The 5,852-nt window shown below is 46.1% G+C and overlaps 1 non-coding gene across 1 annotated transcript; it reads right to left on the bottom strand.

The window, feature by feature from the left end:
- Positions 1 to 1,329: 1,329 nt before the first annotated feature.
- Positions 1,330 to 1,401, bottom strand: Trnaa-agc (transfer RNA alanine (anticodon AGC)). Its single transcript has one exon. It is a non-coding gene; the product is annotated as a tRNA-Ala (tRNA).
- Between the last annotated feature and the right edge of the window lie 4,451 nt (positions 1,402 to 5,852).

Genomic DNA, 5,852 nt, shown 5'->3' with positions numbered 1-5,852 from the left:
ATACGTCCCATCCTTCCAATTAACTTTTTTTCTTTTCTCTTCTTTTCCAGGCATTAAACCCAAGGAAGCACATCTTCAGCCCTTTTTATATATATTTTTTTAGAGACAGGGTCTCACTGAGTTGCTTAGGGCCTTGCTAAGTTGCTGAGGCTGGCTTTGAACTTGCAATCCTCTTGCCTTAGCCTCCCTAGCCACTGGAATTACAGTCCTGCACCACTGCACCTGGCCCAGTTAACTTTTTTTGAGATCCTCCTTCCAACTATTCTTCATTCTCCCTGGGACCTAATTCACAGAGCCAGTTTGCTGCCCATCAGGCCTCACAGGGGAACACTTCTCCTTCTCCATCCTAGTTTCCGTGGTCCTCGCTATCTCTCCTTTATCTTCCTTGCCTCTCTTTTCTTCCATGGTACTAACTGGGCAAGCCCCGATCCTGATTAAACCCAGCTAACCATCTACCCTTCACCTGTACCGAACAGCTGAACAATTGAAGAACATCATGCAACCTGCTTATTCATTGGTCTCACCCTAACTTTTTCTCCTCTTCCTCCCCAGTTAACCATCTACCCTTCTTCTTCTTCTTCTTCATAGTAGAATTGAATCCGGGGGCATATTACCACTGACCTACATCCCCAGTCCTTCTTAGTTTTTATTTTGACACAGAGTCTTGCTAAATTCTGAGGCTTTGAACTTGCGATCCTCCTGCATCGGCCTCAAATCTCTGGGATTATAGGCGTGAGCCATCATGCCCAATTTGAATGACCTCACTCTAAATTTACCACTTTAAATCTCAAAAGAGCACTCAGCCCTGCCCAACAAGCCTTCCACACTTCCCTGGTGTGTTCCTCTTCCCCTGGTCCCCAGATATGGCTCTGTCCCGCCCCGCTCCCCCTCTCTCTCCCCTCTCTCTTCAGCACTCCAGCTCTACTACCCCTCTCTACAATTCTGCCCCATGCTTCACTGGTATCATAAACACAAACCAGTGCAAACAGATAAACTCCAGACCCTGAGATGTCCTCTCAGGGTCTCTGCCTTCCTTGTCGTTGTAAGAGACAAAGCATCTGTCCCTCTTTAGAGCCAATCTCCGTTTCTGCTCCGGATCCTTCCATTTCTACTTCTCCTGTGCCTTTGCTCCTTGCATTATCCCCTTTCTTCCTGATCCTCAGCCTCTCCTCCACCCCTAGTCATGATCACAAACATAAAAATATGATGAAAGATTTCTCGCTTAAAAAATTTAAAAATATATATATATACCTTCCTGAGACTCCTGTATCTTTTTCCAGATTAAGGCCCCACTTCTTCGTCTTTGATGTATATTTTTATTTTTAAATTTTTGGGTGCTGAGGATTGAACCCAGGGCCTCATGCATGCTAGGCAAGTGCTTTACCACTAAGCTACACCCAAACCCTTCTTTGTCATTTTATAGCAAAACTCAAGTCAGTTCTCTGTGATTACTCTGCACATTCTTGGATAACCTCTCCTTGTTTTACTCCAGTTTGATTTGTCTCCAAGACCCTGCTGACACCTTTCTTGTCAAGGTCATCATAACCTTCAACTTGCCAAATCCAAAAGCCAAAGCCAGCCTGACTTGACACATGGACTACTTTCTTCTCCCTGGAATGCGCCCACCCCTGCTTCATGGACAGTCTGTGCTCTCTTAACCCTAAATGACTCACTACCTGGGCAATCTCATCTTGTCCTTTGGCTTTAAAAATTGCTGCAAACCCTGTGGCTCAAAACAACAGAGATCGGCCCGCCACAGTAGCGCATGTTTGTAATCTCAGCAACTCAGGAGGATGAGGCATGTTAGAGGCCAGATTCAGCAATTTTGCCCTAAGCCATTTAGTGAGACCCTGTCTCAAAATTTATAAGTAAACAAATAGGGCTGGGGATGTGGCTCAGGGTGGAGAACCCCAGGGTTCAATCCTTGGGATGGATGGATAGATAGATAGGTAGATAGATAAACCAGAAATGTATTGTCTTTCAGTTGTGGATGCCAGAAGTCCAAAATCAAGGCCCTTTCCTTGCCGTTCCATCTTCTGGTGGGCCCAGGCCCTCCTTGGCATGTGGCAGCGTCACTCCAGGCTCTGCTGTCTCCATCTTCACCTGGTGGCCTTCCCTCGGTGTCTGTGTCTTTATCTGGCGCCCTCTGAGTATGTGTCTGGGTCCAGTTTTCCTCTTGTTATAAGGACACTTGTAATAGTGGATCAGGGCTACTCTAAGGACCTCATCTTAACTTGATCACCTCTGCAAATAAGGTCACATTCATGGGTATTGGATTTCAGGACTTCGGCAGATCTTTTTGGGGAATCCATTACAGATGTCTACTAGGTATTTTAAGCGGATTCTTCACTTCAATACTTTCTCCCCAATTTCTTCTTTCCCTGGTTTCCCCCAACTCATTGAGAGCAGTGGCGACTCTGTCCCAAAACTGTGGAGAGCATCCCCAACTCCCTTTTTTCTTTACAGCTGACATAGCAGCAAGACCTACTGTCCAAGCCCAGCCCCTGCTCTCATCTCTGTGTTGCTACTGGAACCTAGTCCCTGATCCTGACCTTGACCTAGTAACTACCTCTGACCCCGAACTCGGCAGCAGCCCCTCACTCTTGGCTTCCACTCTTCCTTCCCTCTCCAGCTCACTCTCCTTCTAAAAGCCAGAGTGAATGTTTTAAAGCATAAATCACATCACATCCCTCCCACTGCTTAATACCTTCCAAAGACTTCTTACTGGAATTAGAATAAAATCCAAGCTTCTTAACTTGGCTTATGAGGTTTTACATGGTCTGACCCCTCTTCCGTTCCCTACAACTCTCTCCCACCCTCGTCTCCTCTCTTCCCAACCAGCCTTCCTCTGGCTCCCTTGAACATTCCAAGATTGCTCCTGCCACAGGGCTTTTGCATCCCCATACCTGCATCTGGGCAAAAATAACCTCATCATTGCAGTCATATTCAATGGCACCCGCTGAGACAGGCACAGCCTATCCTATTACTCAATCTTGTTTTGCTCAGATCATTACTAGCTGAGATTGTTTGACTAGTTGGTCTCTGTGTTTACAATCTGACTCTCCTATTAGAATACAAGGGCAGGGTTTAAATCAGCCTTTGTCATTGCCAGTTCCCCAGCACCTACAACAGAGCCAGCACATAGTAGGCACTCTATACTATTTATTAAATAAAGCAATTCACTACCATGTGCCAAGCACTGTACTAGTGTCTAGGGATTCAGTGATAAGCAAAAAACAAAATCTGGCTGTATATGATGGCACACACCTGTGTTTCCAATGCCTCTGGAGACTGAGGCAGGAGGATTGCAAGTTTTTGAGGCCAGCCTTAGCAACTTTGTGAGGCCCTAAGCAAGTTACTGACATTCTGTTTCAAAATTAAAAAAAAAATAAAATAAAAAGAGATGAGGATGCGGCTCGGGGGTAAAGCACCCCTGTCTTAAATCCCCAAAACAAACACAAAAAAATGTGTTTTTTCTTCATGAATGAGACAATAGGAAAAGCAAAACAAAACACCAAGATAGTCACCCTGCCCCTATCCCATGTCACAGAGAAAACCAGCTGCTGAACAGCTTCTCAGCAACACCATCTCCAAGAATCTTCTGGAGCCAGGGAAGCTCCTCCAAACCTGTGCCACCCCTGAGGCTTCCCTGCCCCCCTGCTCAGAAGATGGTCTGGCTTTCTGTTTCACAGAGCACACATTGAGGCCTGGACCAGGGACTCTTGCCGGCACCTCTTGTCCCCTGCCCTTCCTCCTTTCTGCCTGCCCTTCTGGAAAGACTGGGGGGGTTGCGTGCAGGCAGATGTGGGTGCCAACTCTGGGTCTGTGAGTGACCTTGGACAGATGGCTTATCCTCTGAGTCTCAGTTTTCTGATTTGTATAATGGTCGTGATGACACCAGATTCATTCATTATGTTTTCCTGAGAACTGAACGGGACACTGATGTCACATGCCTGTCTTTTCACAGATGCCCTCCTCTTCTCCTCAGCCCCTCTGCCCCCACCACCCTAAAAGATCAGTGTTATCACTATGGGTCACCTCACCCAAACTCACAGCCTGCTGGGATAGATCCTGAATTAAATCCCAAGTCTCAGATTCCAGGCACAGGGCTCACGCCACTGTCGCAAAAAAAAAGCAAATAGAACAAAAATCTAGGGATGCTTTAAGGAAGCCAAATTAATTCAAAGGATTTTCCTTTAATCTGGAACATCTTTGTTCCTTCAGTGTAGAAAGTCCTTTTTATTTTTTTTTAAATTTTCCACATATTTTTTTTTTCACATTTTAAAAATTTGTTCTCCTTAGTTATACACGATAGCAGAATGCGTTTCAATTCATTGTGCACAAATGGGGCACAGCTTTTCATTTCTCTGGTTGTACACGATGTAGCGTCGCCTGACGTGTGCAGCCGTACATGTACCTTGGGTAATGATGTCCAACTCATTCCACCATCTTTCCTATCTTTCTATTGTTTTTAATATATTTTAGTTGTAGATGGATACAATACCTTTATTTTATTTATATTTATGTGGTGCTGAGGATCAAACCCAGTGCCTCACATGGGCCAGGCAAATGCTCAGCCTCTGAGCCACGACCCCAGACCTACAAAGTCCTTTATCTCCAGAAGTGATTATTGCATCTTTCCCCTTGGTTGGAAAGAAACAGGCTCACGATGCTCAACCCCACTTTTGTAAAACTAACATGGACATTCTAGATCAGCTGGTCCTCATTCCTCTCCGGCAGAGGACTGGCCTGGGCATTTCTGTATTCGAGGGACTAAAAGTGGTTGAGTAACTTCCAACCTTGGTTTGAAGGGACTGTGGAGAATTCAGAGAAATAAAGTCCCTGTTCCTGTCACCCTGTCTCTTCTAACCCCCTGGCCCTCAGACAGACTCTACTTCATCCTCCCTGTGTCCCTCCTCCCTGGCCAGCTGGAGAATGGTCTCTGCCTTTCTCTTCTGAATTGCTCCCAGCAGGCCCCATGGGGAAAATTTGGGATTCGAATGGAGAACATAAAAATGTGGTCAGCATATTGGCCCTGGTATTTTTTTTTTCCATGCAACTGGGCCCAGGAGGTGACTGACAAGTTGGGCCAAGTGCACTGAAAGCCCAGTCCCAGCTGGCCCATAACTCCTGAGCTACACAGACCCCCGAGGACCCCTCAAGCCCACAGAGAGTCACAAATCCAGGAAGCTGGAGCCTCGGCCCTCACTGATTGCACTGAGGAAAAGAGAAAAGGTGTAACACAGCGACTTTGGGGTGAAATGAAGTAACAGAGGGATGGCAGTAGGGTCGGGGCCTTTTCACCTACACCACAAAGAGACTGGATTAAGAGGCATCTGAAACCCTTTCATTACAGAAATCCTGGGTTCCCCTTTTTTGTTTGTTTGTTTGTTTTGTTTGGTATTTGAGATTGAACCCACTCAGCCACATCCCCAGCCCCTTTTTTCAATATTTCATTTATAGATAGGGTCTCGCTGAGTTGCTTAGGGCCTTACTAAGTTGCTAGTTTTGAACTCATGGTCCTCCTGCCTCAGGCTCCAGAGCTGCTGGGATTACAGGCATGTGCCACCATGCCCAGCTTTGGATCCCCTTTTATAACTAAGGTCAAGCATGACCAAGCAGACATAGGAGCATATCAGGGTATGAACACAGTACTGGGGACCTAGAGAAGCCAAGTGGCAAGGAGGAGAAGGCATTTATTTGACCAACCACTGTCCCATTTAATGCTCAAAATACCACTGTCCCGTTTAATGCTCAAAATACCAAGGTGGACATAGTCACTCCAGTTTTACAGAGAACACTGAGGCACAGAGGCTAGATGAACTTCCCAAGTTAGGTATCAGCCTGGACAG

The sequence above is a fragment of the Urocitellus parryii genome, chromosome 9, assembly GCF_045843805.1.
Source record: "Urocitellus parryii isolate mUroPar1 chromosome 9, mUroPar1.hap1, whole genome shotgun sequence".
Lineage (NCBI taxonomy): Eukaryota > Metazoa > Chordata > Mammalia > Rodentia > Sciuridae > Urocitellus > Urocitellus parryii.
The sequence above is the reverse complement of the archived record's forward strand: the minus strand, read 5'-3'. Positions and strand labels throughout refer to the sequence as shown.